Source organism: Podarcis tiliguerta (assembly GCF_965153285.1).
Source record: "Podarcis tiliguerta genome assembly, chromosome: 3".
Lineage (NCBI taxonomy): Eukaryota > Metazoa > Chordata > Lepidosauria > Squamata > Lacertidae > Podarcis > Podarcis tiliguerta.
The window spans coordinates 95,195,389-95,212,203 of record NC_139536.1 but is presented as its reverse complement, the minus strand read 5'-3'; the positions used below and the strand labels follow the sequence as shown (position 1 = coordinate 95,212,203).

The 16,815-nt window shown below is 43.1% G+C and overlaps 1 protein-coding gene and 2 long non-coding RNA genes across 17 annotated transcripts in view; 1 reads left to right on the top strand and 2 right to left on the bottom strand.

Annotated features, from left to right (window-relative positions):
- The window catches only part of DLGAP2 (DLG associated protein 2), a 391,216-nt gene that overhangs the window by 43,244 nt on the left and 331,157 nt on the right, over positions 1-16,815 (bottom strand). The window lies entirely within an intron of this gene.
- On the top strand, positions 229-15,377 carry LOC310673502. The gene is made up of 3 exons (XR_014509082.1): positions 229-297; positions 5,579-5,635; positions 14,118-15,377. It is a non-coding gene; the product is annotated as an uncharacterized lncRNA (long non-coding RNA).
- Positions 5,482-11,183, bottom strand: LOC310673450. The gene is made up of 4 exons (XR_014509023.1): positions 10,395-11,183; positions 7,410-7,594; positions 5,942-5,982; positions 5,482-5,642 (listed from the first exon to the last, which is right to left on the bottom strand). It is a non-coding gene; the product is annotated as an uncharacterized lncRNA (long non-coding RNA).

Below are 16,815 nucleotides of genomic sequence, written 5' to 3'. Positions count from 1 at the left end.
GTTTAAAAAAACAGGACGCAATTATGAAATATGCTCATCTGTGAACCTCACAATCAGCACAAATTCCCTCTCACATACAGAATGGGTAGCCATAGCAACAGGTTGATTTCATTTCAAACAGGAAACAATGACTGCGAATGTTCCTCTTGCACAAATGAGAACCCTCAGCCCCAGTGAAGGGGAAAAGCAGCTAGGAGAGAATGCCTGCCTCTAAGTTTAAGCAAAGATGGGAGGCCAGAAACAAGGAATGAAACACATGTGCTTGTTGATGCTCCCACAAATGGCCCGAGAAGGAAGGTATAATTCTTTCCCTCCCCTCCATTCAGTGCTGGAATGGATTATGCAATGACCAAGTGGATTAACGACAGGTTGCAACGATCCTGTAACAAACCCAGCTTCCCAGCACCCAGAAGCCTTCTAATTTTCAACTACGGAGGAAATGGAAGGAGGGGTGGCAAAAAGAGGGAAGAGAGAGGACAGTGAATTAAAAGCTTCCTTGTGATTTATGAGACGGGGAAATAGTCAAAAGACGAAACATACTACTTGAAACTGTTTTTGCTACTGGACTAGGAAATGGGATGCCCACTAATGAGGATGGTTTTATCCCACCCAGTTTAAACTACCTATTTGGTGACTAATAAGACCCAGAGATAAGATGAGGAATGCCTGGGAAGACAGCTGGTGGCACCCCTACTACTACATAGGCACCTTGCAAAGGGCACTGAGGTTGATTATACAGAAGTGCAGAGTACGGAGCACAGAAGAAAGCCTTGAAAACAAATATCTACTGTTACTGTTATTCACATGAAGCAGGTCTGATTTATTTGCCCAACCCACATAATAATGCTATCTCGCCCAGCAAAGCATGCATAGTTATGTTAGAACAATTCATAGTATAATCTCCATGCGGAAAAGTACTCCACGTTTTATTTGTACAGAAGGTTGGACCGAAACTGGTCTATGCCAGGCACAGCATAGCTGGTGAAGATTCTCCCACTCGCTCGCACTTGCCACAAAAGACACCAAGCAGAAGACAAAATGGCAGCCTAGAAACAAACTGGACTGAAGTTTTGAAAGATACAGCTAGTATTTTGGAACTGTTGACTTGGACCCAGAACTTTGGGAAATGGTTTTAAATGGTTGTGTTTTCTTCTTCCTCAAATTTTATTTACTGGTCTTCAGTCCTACACATGGGTGAGCACACAACTAAACGAACCATTACCTTAAACACATTGCCTGTGGTCTTTGGATTAAGGGCTGTATAGAAATTTAATTTAATTTAATCAATCAATCAATCAATCAATCAATCAATCAATCAAAGTAACCTGCTCTGGAGCAGTCCTCTGTGTCAGCTTCCTGCCAAAAACCACCCTCAGCTACTCATTGTCTCCCAACAAGGCTCACTGGGGCAGCGAGGTGGTTGGCAGGAAACAAATGTGAGATTGAGAGCTCTTAATTTTTTCCTTCAGAATAAAAGTGGCTAACTTAAGCATGTATTTTTAAAAGAGTGCCCACTGGAACACAGACTTGTTTTGTTGGGCAGCGGACAAAAATAAACAAATCCTGTGTGGTTCATTACTCATATGCAAACCTGCAAGAGTAAGATTTGTCTAAAAAGATGACTGACAGATGAACTTCTTCCCTAGTTTCCCCCCTCCCCATCTTTCTGATAGGAAAGCAGACTGTATTCTGCTGAGGATCCACTTGTTGAAATATGATATGTAGTGTACAGTAGTTCCCTTTTTCTGTAACTCCTTTTCAAGCATTAAGCTGGAGCTGCTTTGTTCCTTCCTCGGGTTCCCAGGTAGGCAGCTTATTGAAATAAAGGATGGAAATTGGCAGGTACCATTTAAAAGGAGCTCTGCTGCATCAGAGCCATAAAACCCCACCTAGTCCAGCATTCCTGCCTCTGGTGCTGGAGGTCGTACACAGCAATGGCTAGCCTTCCACATGTTTCAATCGATCCTGAATGTCCTCAGATAAGAACTTTCCAGTCAGGTGGGTATAACCACATTGTTCTTCCCAATTTCTGTGTTTTGGTCAGGTTCCTGGAGGCTGGTCCACTAGGTCAAATGGGGGCATTGCCCCAACAATCTCATCTGCCCTCAGCCAGCCCCCTCTTGCCTGTCTTATTGTTTACAACTGGCCAAGGAAGTGGCATTCGCTATATCACCTTTCTCTTCCTTAGTCTCAGTATTGTCTTAATAGAATGCAACAAGCAGAATGGGAATGAAACCAACACAGAGTCCCACTGCAAGCCAAGTGCCTGACCTCTTTGTAGGACTCAAATGTACAGAAATCTCAAAAAGAGAAGAATGAGGGAACAGAAGCTCACTGAACAGGACCTTGGAAGGTGGCCATCTTGCAAATAGCTTGTCCATTCACAAACTACTCTTCAGCACAGTTAGTACAGTACACAACTTTGCCACAACTAATGTGGAGATGCTGTCATTCATCAGGAGCAACAGGAGGAGGAATTCAGACGACTTGGTGCTTGTGTAAAGAGTTGCTGACACAGTCCCCCCCCCCATCGTCTCTGTTGCTATAGATAAAGAGGAGACCCCCAAAGATTCTATGGGGTGGAGGGGGGGAAAGAGAGACATGCCACCCCACAGGAAGAAGAAGTAATAGAGTCAAAAGGAATAATCTACAGCTTTGCGAGGTTTTTTTTGGCATAATTGGATGAAATTTGCAGAACTGGAAGCCCCTTCTGCGAAATTTCAGAAGAACAGCTGCCATGATTTCCTTGCACTTTATAGGCTCGGTATGGTCATAAAACAATGTGCTTAACCTTGCCTATTGTTGTATAGTCAATTTGGACGAAAGCAGCATGCGTGTGAGAGAAGTGCCGCTAGATAAGAAACCCGCCAAACTGCAGGCAAATAGGTTCATTGTCTTTTCTGCTAGGCAAGTTCGAAGTTTCATTGGGGAGAACTGAAAGGGATTTGCTTTCCACCCTGCGGTTTTGCACTCAGAGGTTCAGTGGTTGTGCTCCTAGGGATGGTATTGCAAACAGATCAAGCACTGTGGGGGGCACTGTGCCATAAGACTGTCTCACTGTGCTGCCACACAGAGGAAATATTCATCTTCTGGACCCATATTTTCTCCCCCCCCCATCTTTCATAGCCACTTGCTTTGTGTTTATGCATGTGAAGTTTTTTGAGAGTGGGGGGATGTGTGTTTCTCAATTGTGCTGTGTCCTGAACTCATCCTGCTCTTGCTGTGCGCCTCCTCTGACTCTTCCCTGAGCAAGAAACACCAGTGCTGTTTCTATGCAGGTGCCTTCTAAGGCTGTGGCTGGTGTGTTGCTCATGAAACCTTCTTCCTGCTTAGCTTCCCCTACAATGCAGGCAGCTGGCAGAGGTGGGATTTGCTGCCGACTCAAAAAGATCCATGCTCTGCCACTTTTGTGACAACCCAGAATTTGTCATTGTTGTGGGCTTCTGCCATAGGAATGGCGTTGGAGACACAAGCCCTTGGCAATGGAGGCCCCGTGACCACCACTGGAATATTGCTGCATCTTTGTGGTTGTGACAGGAGCTTTGAGGGCTGGTGAGGCAATCTTCCTCCTCAACCAAATTGTCCAAAAGCACATCGGAAAGCTCTCCTCTTCAGTTTCTCTATTAAGCAATCTGACTTCTCCTCAGTGTCCTGCATGGTGCACCCGCTTGTAGCAGTGAAGGCTGCGTGTTTGAGTTTTGTGATGGGTAGAACTCAAATAGCTAATGCAGCACTGCTGCAAGACCAGAAAAAAATTAGATTTCTATAACATTTTTTTAAAAAAAAAACAACTATGGAAAAACACGTACAAAAATTTCTGCTCTCTGGCACCATCTGGTGTTGCATGCTTATAGCGCATTCAAATTGTTGTTTATTTACTAATGTAGCTGAATCCTAAAAGGAAATTAAAATCTGCATTGTATTCTGCTTATCTGCTCACAACTATGACTGCTTACATACAGCCTGACAGCCCTGTGCAGACTTATAGTGTGTGAGAAATACCGCACAAATAAAGAAGTTATAGGATAGGCAGTTTATGACTGATAAATAAAACAAATTGCTTGAGACGGACAAAGGGATGAAGCAGAACTCAGGGTGAGTGTTTGTGCACTGCACACTTCCAACAATATATGCTACAGCACTAAGTGATAGTGGCATGCGTGTAACTTCCCTCACCACAAAAGCAGGAGATAGATAGATATGATAGATAAGTAAAATGAATCAAGTTATACAGGCTCAGAGATGGTGCTATTCTAAGGCAAAGAGGGAGGAGGAATAACGCCGACTACAACTAATTAGAACAATCAACCCATCCATAGACCAAAAAAAGAAAAAGCAGGCAACTCCAAAACAAAATCAAGAGGTAGATTTGAAAAAGACAATAAGAATTGGAGCGGGCAAGGAAAGGGTGAGTAAATAAGGGACTGGCGGTATAAGTTTTGGAATGAGGTAAACTTGTACTGGCGAAACGTAAAATCATTTTTACAAGCCTCCGCTTCACTCTACGAGAACTCGCTCAATGTTACAACGCTGAAGCAGTAGTGGTTGGCCGGGTGCGATGGCGGTGCTTGCCTGCAATATTGTTTTCTGAGAGAATGTGGTAAACTGGCAGCCACACCAGCAGGAGTGGCTGAATTGGTTCCATCATGCTGAATTGGTTCCATCATGCTACCCTTTGACTCTTGTAAACAGCGGAGACAGCAGTTAAGGGTGGCCAGGAAAGTGCTGCAGCCTTATTAAATGCTACTGGTCCTAGGAGACTGAACTAACAAATGGCAATAATCACCAGACAGCAAAACTATTACTTTGACATCAGTATCCCAAAGTACCGGGTCAGCGGAGCCATGGTATAATAATTTCCTTTGATTACAGGTTAGACCTGTCAAGCGCAAAGCAACTTTCCCTCCAACTTTAGAGGCATAATTTTGCTTTCAGCAGATACTTCTGTGAAACGTTTTCCATGTTCAGATCAGTAAGGTACTGCAAGGTGTTCCAGATTTTCCACCTTCTGTTCATGGCACCCGACCAGTATCCTACTTCACCTCAGACAAATCTCCAATCCCTTCAAAGTGGTGTATTTTGCTTCAGAATCCAACCAAATCCAACCCCTAACAGATACTAGACAATGTATCGATTGTGCAGTAATGTCATTTATTTCTCTTTAAAGAAATGGCAGTAAAATATTAGCATCATTAAATATAAATAATGAAGTAATTATTTTTAAAACTTGCATCCGAAATGGTCACATCATTAACACACACATTTTAAAAATGGGTATATTTATTTATCAAGAACTACTGATGGTTAATAATAATTATTTTTAATTGCATCATAAATCATAATCACAACATAAATTGAAATGTATATTCACTGAAGTATGATAGTGGGTTAATTTATTATGTTAATTTAATGGCCTATCTATGACTTGAATTAGTCAACTATTTAAAAAAATACCATTTCTTAACAATAAAACAAGTAGCAGAAAATGTAATTTTATTTTATTTTTATATACAAAATTAAACATTGATCCACTTTAAATTTTTGGTTTTAAATAATCTCTCTTGTCTTTCCACCACAGGAACAATGTGCAGGTCTTCTGTACTGCTTTTATGAATGGCTTCCTTATCCCATTTGTGTAAGTCCTGTTTGGAAAAAAATGAGACGAAAAATTAAGGATGTGGATAACTTAAAACTGGTCAAACAAGAACTTTTCAAGCTGAACTTAAAGTTGCTAAAAGTTAAAGGTACATTTTTAAAAAGGAAATTTACAAACAATGCTTTCACTCTGTTAAGTTAGTTGCTGTTCAAAGTTCTGTTACAGGTCAGTCAGTAAAATGAAATCTGTTCAAGGCCAAGTTGTGTTCACTATGTGTTCCCCATAGTTAAGTACATGTGATGAAGAAAGCTGCAATTGTGTAATATTAAACATAAAAATACTCACACTGGTGTTGAGGGAAATCTTTTTGCTTCACCAAGACGTTACTGCAGAAAGGAAAGGACGACTGAAATGAATTTTAAGTAGAAAAATCTGCACAAGTTAAAATGCAAGAATATCAGACAGATCTGATAAGCAGAGTTAGGCAGATATAAGCCCTATAGTTTATCAATAGCCTCAAAAACACCAACTGCATAGCATTATACTGCTTACAGTATAATAAACTGCACTGCAGAACAGCTTTGGCTTACATGATAAGGTATGCAGTGGAGCAGAGATGGGGGAAATCTGTGGTCACCCATATATTGTGGGCCACAGCTCTCATCATGCCAGACCATTGGGTATGTTTGCTGGAGCTGATGGGAGGCCCAAGGCCCTATAGCTTTCTAGATGTCTGTGGGCTGTCCTCCGCAGCCTCCCTGCTGTTGCTGCCAACGCTACCTGCTATAGATGGGGCGCTCTCAAGGACAGGCTACTGAGTCTTAGCTTCTCCCGCTTCTCCTGCTAGTCACCCAGTCAGGTGGCCAGGTGTGTGCTCACTGATCTCTTCCTTCGGTAGAGAGAGTGACACACATGCATGTGCACCAGAACATCTGTGCATCGTGCCCTTTCCACTCAAGATTTATAAATGTCCTGGGCTGGGCTTGAGAAGTTCAGGAGGCCTCCAAGTCATTCTTCTTCTTCTTCTGAGAACACACACCAGATACCTTCAAAAATGTGAACCAGGTTTTTGACCTTTACATTCTCTACAACCTGGTGATGTGGCAAAGATATCTGCAGCCAGAACCTCCATGATCTCGACTCCTTCGTGTTATCAGGAGCATTCCACTTCTCCTGGATCACCCAATCCCTTACTTTAGAGCAGGCTTCCTCAAACTCGGCCCTCCAAATGTTTTGAGACTACAAGTCCCATCATCCCTGACCACTGGTCCTGCTAGCTAGGGAGCATGGGAGTTGTAGGCCAAAAACATCTGGAGGGCCAAGTTTGCGGAAGCCTGCTTTAGAGGCTACCATGAGAGTGGGGTGGGCCCCCATTGTGGACATATGTGCCCATGTGTGGGTGGCAATCTTGGAAGGGGGCACATCATTCCATGAAAAGGCAGGGCTCTGGAATGGGTGACGCTGCATCATCACCATCATGGCCAAGACATGAATAGTTTGATAGCAGACTATTGTGATTCAGAGTGGCTTGGACTCTGCTGGAAGGTCTGCCCTCCTATTCAGTCCATCCATTTGGAAACAGCTGCTCCTTTGTTCTAATAGTGTTTAGGATGCACGTGGTCTTAGGATGGACACAAGCTCAGAAAGGCTGCAAAAACACTGCCTCAATTCCACCCACCCCAGGCTTCTCTAACCACTAAAGGTCACCCCGTCCCCTAAACATAACCTTCTCTTAATCCAACCAACTACTGTACTTTCAATGGCCCACTCACCCCATATCCCTGCCCTCCCAGACCCATTCATTCCAACCCACCTCTGGATGCATCCTGCAGGGCTGCTGCCTCTGCCCACACTGCTGCTGCCACGCTGCCAATCTTGCCGCTCTTGCCGCTATCGGATGAGCCCTCTGTCATGGCTGCAGGCACCGTGGCTTCTGCGACATGTAATGTCATGCTGTGAGGTATAATGTTATTCTTTGCATTGTTGCCGGAAGGCATCCTGGAAGTGACAGAGAATCCGTCTATTTTCAGCCCCCACCCTGAGCAAAACAGGGAGGGCTTTTTTTTTGTAAGTGGGTACACATTTTCATGTAACATACTATTGCTGACAATTCTGCCTATAAGTATACAATGGCTTCCAGAAACTTAAACAAGTGACATTTGCACATTTCCTACACATAATGGTGTAACGGGGCATCTATGTCTCTCCTTCCCCCGGCTTCTCCCATAGATGAAATGTCATATATGAAATAATTTGGTGGCACATACAAAGTATGTGCATTTGGTTCAGTTAAAGTTGATCTGTCTTGGTAGTAATCATAACCATAACTGGTTGCCATACGTCCAAAAGTTCCCAGACATCTCTGGAATACTGCAGTCAGAAGCAGTGTCCGGGTGGAAATTGCTAGAATGTCCAGGAAAACCCATGTCAGCAGTGTCAGTTTTTGGCTCAACAACTTTTCTGTCCTGCTTTTCACTGTTTGAACCTTACCATAGCAAAGCTAAAGGTTATGCAATGCTTTCGCACTCACCAGCCGCAATATATCCAGAATATACATTCATAAAAGAAACTGCAAAACAATTTCCTCAAAACTCTAGATCAGAATTGGATTGTTCACCTCAGATACAACACTTGCAGTCCATGGAAGTCTATGGTGGGCTAGAATTACATAAGCGAATTGTTCGCCGACAAAAAGAACAAAGTACCCAGAACAGTGGCGTAGCGTGGGTTATCAGCACCCGGGGCAAAGCAAGTAATTTGCGCCCCCTAACCCTAACCCCCAGATGTTGCACCCGGTGCGGCCGGCCCCCCCTGCACCCCCCACGCTACGCCACTGACCCAGAAGAATAATTCATCTGTGCAATGGTTTTGGTTTGTACAGTGAAGATGGCAAAGCACAGTCTCTGTTTATGGTGCAGCCTCATGGATATCACTGGGACTGTGTTAGCATAACAATCATAGTACCATTGAATTTGAAGGGACTCCCAAAGTTCATCTAGTCCAATGCCCTGCAATACTGGAATCTCAGATAATCCTTGAATCATACTGGGAAAGAGTTAACATTTTAGCTATGTTACATTGGCTCTGATCTAGAAGAATGGACAAGGTGGAGTTGCCTTGCAACCCTTGGCTTAGCATGCAAGCAGTTCTGAACTGAATACTTTGAAATGTGTGTGAACTCATTGTGTGGCATGATAATTAAAATAGGAAGATATATATCGGGGAGGGGGGATATAATCATTTGCAGCTGAAGAAGAACACAAAAAAGTTGGGATACAGGAAGATTTAAGAATAAAACACAGAACACCCTCCCTATGTAAACGGTTGCTTAGATTTAAACAGACTCTGCTTAGCCCCTTAGTGATGATTAAAGGAAGATGTTGAGTTCTAACTGGTACCAAAGCAATGTAAGATGGGATCAGTTTGCTTTCTAACAGCCCCATGGATGAGTTTTCCTGTGGGAAAATGGTTGCTTATGCATAAGCGCATGGGCAGAAGTTTCTTACAGGGCAAAGCAAGATGCTGCTTGGAACATGGACAACGCGTGAACAGTTCATGCTAATGTAGCGATTGGTCCACGTAACATGGTCTGAGGTGGCGTGAGATACTGTACTGTCTTTGTTTGCTAGCTGATACATTGTTGTATCACTTTTGCTGAACACTTCAATAAAGGCGGGCAGCAGCTCTTGAGGCTGTGTGTGAGAGCCCTTCAAAATCCATCTTGGTGTGTGAGATCTTTTCAAGCTAACCTGGTGTGAGAGACTGTCTCATTCTCAAAAAGACGAGCAGGCCTCGTCATTTTCCTGTTTTGTTTTTCAGTTCTGCAACAATCCTCGATTGTTGGCATTTCAACGAGCTGCAGTTTGCAGAACTGCATTTGCTTGTATTCCGGCATAGGAATCCCTCACAAAAAGGAGTTCTTGTGGATATTTCACACCATGTCAAGAGAATTGGCAACGAGAGATTGCTGTAAAGGTGTGGTGGGATATACAAGGTTGCTCATGTTCTTGGGCTTGTATAACATGCAGCCGACTCTCATCTCCTGTGTTCGCTCTTCCGTTTGGTGGAAGTGGCTCAGAAAGAAATCAGATGGCTCTGCCCAAACTGGTGTTATACATGTCCTGCACTTTAAACCGGTTTACAGTGGTACCTCAGGTTACATACGCTTCAGGTTACAGACTCCGCTAACCCAGAAATATTACCTCAGGTTAAGAACTTTGCTTCAGGATGAGAACAGAAATCGTGCTCCGACGGCGTGGCAGCAGGAGGAGGCCCCATTAGCTAAAGTGGTGCTTCAGGTTAAGAACAGTTTCAGGTTAAGTATGGACCTCCGGAACGAATTAAGTACTTAACCCGAGGTACCACTGTATATGTTGTAGCTCTGTTCAGGTTTATCCAAACGCACCAAAATATCCACATACTAGACAGGAAAGCGCCATGGCGGCAGTTTTAACTGGAGTTTTGGCCAAGTGGAGGTCACATTCATGAAAGCCCTCAAAGACATGCAGCGTTCTAATCTCCCCATAAATCCCCTCTTACTTGGAAGCAGTAATCACCTTTCTTCCTATGAATCAATACAAACACAAGCCTAAGTGGAAACTATCTGGGCTGACAGAGATAAAATTTCACTTGGATTTCACTTACTACCTCTTGCTAAAAAGGCATGGGGAAAGTATTGCATTTTCTATGTAACAAGCCTCATTCATCAAAGGCTCATTTGTGCCTTGCCTTCAAATTGTTGTCGCCGTGCAAGGTGGCAGGGAGGTGGGGGCGGCAATATATAGCAAGCGTCACTTACGAGACAGCCAGGAGGGCTTGCGTTTCAGTCAGAGAGAACTTCCCCTTCGCCCAAGATTAAGTTGCAGCAATCAGAATTTTCAATTAAATCTCCATTTTCTTGGCAAGTGTGAACAAAAGGTGAGATGAGTCCCTGGAAGAGGTTAATCGTACCTTAGATCTTACACGTAGTTTCTCTGAGTACAAAGAGCTACATTTCCTGGATTATATCCATCTGCACAAAAAGCATGGAACCAAACAGAACCATTCATACCTCAGCAAAGATCTGACCTTAATAGTTGGGGAAACTATTTAAGCAAGTTTATAATTTGGCGTGCTCCAAGGTGAAAAGCGGGGAGATTTTCAGACATTTCCCAACAAATGGGAGGTAAATAGGATTTACCTCACTGATTTATAAATATCTCATGTTCAGTACAGACATGGAACTCACTCACTCTGATTTATGGCTGTACTTTAGAAAGCAAATTCAATTTTATTTTTTTTAGTTATGACAGTTTTAGCTGTAAATATGTCATTTTCTAATTAAATAATGACCCCTTTTAAGATTCTTCTATGACGTCCTGTCTCATTTTAGGGAAAATATTCTTATACTCCACAGAGACATGTGGGTTGTTGGGTTTTTGTGGTGTTTTTTTTTTTAAAAAGGAAGTCAGAGACATCTTCTTTCACGATCTGCTTGCCTTTTCTTTCCTTTTTAAGGAAAAGGGAAGCAGGAAAAACACAGATAAGGTTTGCTTAAGTGTACTTGTAAGTGGAACTCTGTCTTCCTCTTGTGTTCTCCTGTGGGACTGTCTAGAACAGTGTGGGATATGACTGCAGAAGGAAGAGGGAATCAACAAATATCACCTCCCCCATTTCCTCCAGTGGGACCCTCTGCTGGACCTTGGCTCTTTCCATAAATTGAGGAGCGTGGCTCAAACCCATATAAATGACAGGAGGACTACAACATGAATTATTCATCTCACAGACAGTCACTCAAAAGCTGTACTTAAGACATTTCTGTCCTCTGTTTTGAAATGTCCACAATGAAATTCTGCAACCTAACTCGTGGAACACTTTGGAACAGGAGATGCAGTTGGTCTCCTCTCTTACGGTGTTTTTACTATATGGCAAAAACGTTCCTGTTACCAGATAGATACCAGATGCTTATACCAGAGGATTAAATTAATATAATATATAAATATATACAAATTTAATTTTATACTGTATATATATTATAAATTAGCGTAGTGTTTTGTTTCCTGAGCACAGATTTGAACAGTAACAGAGATTTAACACCCCATAATTAGTTATTCATAAATTTATCACAAGTTTAGGATTACTCAGTCGAATAAAACTCCTAATTGTAATCCATTGCTTCTCATTCTTGTCCTTACATATCTTTCATGACTTTTACGTTATTCTTTTGCTCTCAGTGGTTAACTCGCCATCCATACACGTACCTTCTGATTCTGCTGCTACATTAAATAATGGTTTAAGAAATGATAACATGTTCGGAGAAAAGCTCAGATATTTATTCCAAATGGAAATGACCCACAGGGTCCAAACAGATGACCCAGCTTCACGACGGTGGGATCCTGATGTTCTTCTTCCCCTGTTTTGTCTGGCTAGCTGAGAAGAATTTTCTTCCTTCCACACGCCAGCCTTTTTTAAAAGCAGAAGTGGGAAGGGGTATGTTAATTTTGTTCTCATTTAGCTTTGCTATTTGCATAACAGGCCTCTAGAACACATGACTCAGAGCAGGGCTTTCAGCGTGGCTTCCCCTGTTTTGTGAAACAGCATTTCTGCTAAGATATGGCAAGCACCCACTATTTGAACTTTCCATTTTCACCAGCTGGCTGGATTGTTTTGTGTGCGTGCGTGCCTTGGGTAATGCCTTGGTATTGTTTCAAACCTATTTTCAGCTATTTTTTTCCAGTCTTGCTTTTAAACCTATATTAAGTTGTTCTCATTGTACGAATGACAATTACCTTGAAATTTCTATGGAAGGTGATTCATAACAGAACAATACGATGGCGTAAACTATGCGCTATTACCATTTCCCTACAAATTTAATAATTAAGTTAATTGTTAGTGACGCATTAATACTAAGAAATCTAACTTCACCCATTCATATGTGTGTGTGTGAGAGAGAAATCTGTATCTTGGCAGCATTTGTATGGAAGAAAAATAGTGGGGCTGCAAGAGATTGTGAGAGCTGTAGGCCTTTGGGAGGAAAAGGGAAATACAGTGGTACCTCGGGTTACATACTCTTCAGGTTACATACACTTCAGGTTACAGACTCCGCTAACCCAGAAACAGTACCTTGGGTTAAGAACTTCACCTCAGGATGAGAACAGAAATTGCATGGCAGCAGCCCGGTGGCAGCAGGAGGCCCCATTAGCTAAAGTGGTACCTCAGATTAAGAATGATTTCAGGTTAAGAACGGACCTCCAGAACGAATTAAGTTCTTAACCTGAGATACCACTGTATTAATATAGTATGAATAGACCTTTACATGAATCATCCATATGCTGTCTTTCCTATCTGGCTTACAGACTCCAGTAACCCAGAAATAGTGCTTCAGGTTAAGAACTTTCCTTCAGGACGAGAACAGAAATCGTGCTCCGGCGACGCGGCAGCAGCAGGAGGCCCCATTAGCTAAAGTGGTGCTTCAGGTTAAGAACAGTTTCAGGTTAAGTACAGACCTCCAGAACGAATTAAGTTCTTAACCCGAGGTACCACTGTAATGTTGCCATACCTTGGTAGGGTTGCTATACCTTGAAGAACAACCCTACCCAACAGCCTGGGCCTTGGAAAGAGGTGAGTGGGTGGCGGCCAATGCCACGCCCATGCACCCCTTTCCCCAGCTCGGACTGGCAGTGGCCAAGGAGTGCAGAGCAGCCTGAGCCCAAGCAGCCCAAACCACTGGAGCCCAACTCCCCCCCCCCAACCCGGACATTTCCTTTAAAATGTAAAAATCTGTCCGGATGGGCATGTTGGCCCCTCAAAAGTGGTTTCCCCAGACGTATGGCAACCCTAATGTTGGGTATTCTTAACAGGAATGGGATAGCCAGGTGAGGCACAAAGAGGAAGCCAAAGAAGGAGGAAAGGCAAAGATGTTCAGAGGATAGGATAAAATTCACATATTCATATGCTCACCAGCCAGATCTTGGTGCACGTATCTTAACACTGGTTAAATAGGTTAAACTAGCATTGTTTGTTTCTTCTTCAAAGGGCGTTACGATTCTACAAATTTGTAAAATCTGTAAGTCCATCGAAAAGCTGTGCACAAAAATAAACTCCATTTGCCAACACAGGAACACTTAGCGTAAAGGGTAATATTTGTGTATGCCGTGTAGTTAATGCTGCTTTTCAAAAGTTGTAAATCAAATAAGATCTCAAGGTCACCCACCTGGATATTTGTATTAGAGAGAGAGAGAGAGAGAGAGAGAGAGAGAGAGATGTGGGCAACACTAGACTCAAGGTATGTTCAACGGATGACAAAAAAGGCTTCTATTTTAGTTCTGATAATTAACAATAAATTATAGTGCAGCAAGCAGTTAGCATCCTGAAGCGAATTATTGACAGCAGCTTCTTTGTGTCCCCCTACCCCTTTCTCCCTCTAGACAATCCATATTTCTATCTGATAGGAAACAGAATTTAACATTCTGTGCAGCAAAAGTTGGCACAACCTCAAAATCTATAAACACTGTGTCACACAGGCTTTCTATACTTTTTGCAGAGGATAAAGTGTCAACCTAATTCCTTAGAGTTCCAGCAGCACTAATTAAGCAGAGTCGCAGAGTGAATCATAGCAGTGGAGACCCTGGTGGTATGTATTCATTTTATTGTTCTTTTTTTATTATTCCCTTAAATGCACACATGCATTGATCACAAGGATGTCAGGAATTTTAACACCAAATTTCATGTTTTTGCAAAACGAAAGCTGTAATGAAATTGCTCGCCCAAATTCACAAAATTCTCCTTTGAGAATATCTGCTCACCTGGGACTCTGGGTGGGTGGCCCTTGCTGAATGGCAAAGCTGCGGCGGGTTCGGGGAGGCTGGCATCTTCTGGTGTGGCCGGGGTGTGTGTGTGATGGTCACTTGGTGCTGTGTCCACCTCTAGCCGTGTCAGGCTCCCCGGCTAGGGAGGGCAGCGCCTGCTAAGCCAATAAGAGGCAAGGACATGGGGGCTGTGACCAGCCCTCCTGAACACTTGTCACTTGGATTTCTCTGCCAAGAAATCACTACTTGTCTGTCATGTGTCATTGTACATCACAAAGGATTCTGGAGCACATTCAAGGAGTCCGCTCACTCCATCTTCCCTTATGTCTGAATGGATGATGAGGAATGGTTCCGGCAGGAGAAACCCCTAAGGAAGCCTCAGAAGGGGAAGGCTCCAAGCCAGGTGTTGAGACAGGTCAGAGGATGAGGAGGAGGAACAGACGCAGAATAGTTGGATGCTGAACAAGCAATGGGCTTGAGTGAGAGAGAAGAAGAAGAGGCAGAAAACACTGCAGATGTAGGACAGGCAGCTGAGGAGGAAGAGGAGGGGACTGAGGCTGCAACAGATTCACAGGAGCCTGCCAGTCCTATTGTATTCAGCTCCCATCCCTCCTGGTCTCCAAGGACTCAGACTTTTGCATGTAGCAGGACAACAAGCCCAGAGCTCACAGGAGGCCCCTCCCCAGTGGAGTTTAAGACTGAAGGGAAAACAGCCAGATGGGGAGGAGACTTAGAGGAGGTGTGAGACCCAGATCATCAGTTCTGGCAACTGCTTTACTGGGGCCAGTCTCGCCGCAGTTTTCTCTATTTGTATTCTGTTTCCTTGAATAAAGAATCAGTTTTACTGCTCATTCCTGAGCCTCTGTGCTGACCAGCAGCTGAACCAGCCCTGACACCTTACGGCTGCACATGGCAGAAGATCATCATCATCATCATCAGCAGCAGCAGCAGCCAAGCTGTCTTTGTGGGAAACCTGTCCACAAGGAACCACTGAAAAGCTTCATTTGACAGTTGGATGACACTGAGATCCTACATTTGACGACTGCCAAAAGAAGTGCCAACAAGTCTAAGGCATTCAAATGTTGGATTTTGAGGTAAAATCTATGAAGGCAGCATCGTTTTTCTCAACAGAAGAGGAAGAGGAAAAGCTCTATGAATGTATACAGAATATATTCTCTTAGGCACTCATAATGTTCCAGTGATTAATTGCACCTCCTGTAAAGATATCCTTAAGGTATCGTTAGAATAAGTGTTACTTGTGACAAAGCCACATCCAGCACTGTGGATTTCGAGCGACCTTGAACAAAATATTTGAGGGCCTTGCGATTCCAGCAGTGTCATGTTCCCTCCTGCTGTGTGATCATGCTTCGATTCAACTGGATTTAGAAATCCAGGCAGATATATAATTACATTCATAAAAGTATTTAGTAGCTAAAAGTGTCTGTGTGAATCAAGGCATATAGAAAAAAATGTTCCCTGCTATTCACCTACAGTTAGAAGAGTCTGATGTCCCCAAAGCGCTGACCTCATAACAGCTGGTTTTATGGGGTCAGCGAGATGACTGATTGAAATTGATCTGCATAATTCCATGGGGCATAACCTTATGCAGTTTCCAGGAGGCTATCTAGCTACTGTTCACTTTATCAACCCCAAGAGCAAAAGTTCCCAGCTCTTTCTCAATAACCTTTTAACTGCAAGCCAAGAATGGTCGAGGGTGTTTGTTTTACAAACAGCCTTTCAAGTCGTATCCCACTAATGCAGCTGAAATCAGCTGCAACACTCCTGCTATCGGTCCTAGGATCAAAATTGAAGAGGCCAGAAGCTGAGCTTTTTCATTTGGGGCTTTTCCTTCGGGGCTCATTCTTCTTGATAGTTTGTCAGGACCTCTTTGACGGTCTTCAAGATGCACTACAAAACTCATTTATTTCCTATAGTACCAAAGAGTGCTCCTTAGATTTTTTGTTGCTTTCGCTTTTTAAGATGGCTGAAATCCCATGTAAGTTTACCAGGAATTAAGAACCATTCTGATTAACAGAGATAGCTCTTTCCAGCTACGCCAGTTGCTCCTCTGGTTTTCAATAACAACACATTGAGGCTGTATCACATGTATTAAATTCTTGCCCCCTAAATGGTGATCTCTGCCAGACCTTTGCTCCCCCAAATTAGTTTTTTCTGCATCCTCTACAATCAACCTCCCCCCTCTCTATGATTTAGTTCATTGTGATTTTATTAAGGAATGTTGAGGTTACTTGCAAACTGCCTTGTGGGGTTCGTCTTTATCTTGAAAGGTGGGATTAAAAAAACAAAGGAATCATGCAGTCCAGCGAGGTCTGTGATATTTCTGAACAGGTAGTTTTCCCCTGCTTAGAAACTTAGGTCAACTAAAAAAGCCAGGGTGGGGGACATATTAAGGCAGCTGGTTCAAATGGCTGC